Source organism: Olea europaea, unplaced genomic scaffold (genome assembly GCF_002742605.1).
Source record: "Olea europaea var. sylvestris unplaced genomic scaffold, O_europaea_v1 scaffold2138, whole genome shotgun sequence".
Taxonomy (NCBI): domain Eukaryota; kingdom Viridiplantae; phylum Streptophyta; class Magnoliopsida; order Lamiales; family Oleaceae; genus Olea; species Olea europaea.
Window position 1 is genome coordinate 105,804 of NW_019239351.1, and position 1,211 is coordinate 107,014.

The window sequence follows — 1,211 nt, forward strand, 5'->3', positions numbered from 1 at the left end:
ATGTCATTTTTATTAAAATTTGATGTTTGTCACTAAGAAAAATGATAGAAATAAGAAGGTAACTAAAATTAGTGATAAACACTTAAAAAAGAAAAAGTGATAAAAAATTTTAAAAAGTGACAAAAATCCAAAAAAAGTGGTAGAAATTTTAAAAAGTGAACAATTAAAAAATTGATATTAATTAAAAAAAGTTACACATATAAAAAAATTGAAAGAATATAAAAGGTGTCAAACACTCAAAAGGTAGCCCCAAAAAAAAAAAAGTGACAATTTTTTTTTTTTTTAAAATGACACATTCAAAAAAAGTTACTAACTCAAAAAACTGATGTAAATTTAAAAAAAAAAAGTGACGAAAAATCAAAAAAGTGACGAAATTCAAAAAAAAAAAGAAAGTGACAAGCACTAAACAAAAGTGATAAAAATAGTATGATGGTGGTTTTCTTATTGAATAATTAGTATCTATTTCATCTGTTAAGACTTTTGGTAAAAAATTTCAATAAAATGACAAATTTTCAAAAAAAGTGACAAAAAATTGAAAAAAAGTAAGAAAATTTGAAAAAAAAAATGTAAAAACAAAAAAGTGACAATCTCTTTTGATAAAGCCTCAACAATAAATACTCACACGTTTCAGTCTAAATTGACCACCACCACCCACTCCCACGATAGTGATTTGTATATTTGCATCTAGAGCTAATTATAGTCCACTCCATATATGAATTTTTTGTTTTTTCTTTTACTTTTATCCTTTTATTACCCCTCTCCCCAAAAAAAGACTATACAGAGAATAGTATTTGGAGTCTCTAAACTAAGATGGTGGTGATCAAGGGTGTGGATTTATAAACTACCTAGAAATTGCACCAACCAGACAGATAAACAACTCGCCTGTAGAAACTGCTTTGCACATGTTAATTGCTTGACATATAACTGCTGAAAGTAACCGCTTCAGTGAACTTTAGTCCGGTCAGCTCCAAACTTGTCAACAAGCTGATTTCCGTGCCTGCATATCACGAAATTTGCTAAATTAATTCTGAAGAAGGATCTTAATTTTTTTTTTCCATTTTCAGGTTTCAGGTTAGTGATAGAACATATCAAAACATATATGGAAATTTGTCAACAGAAGTTGCAATGAACCGGCTCAGTCGTCATGCATTAATGGCGACAGGAAGTCTTCTGCCTTGGTTCAACCAAATAGTTGCTTGTATAATTAGAAA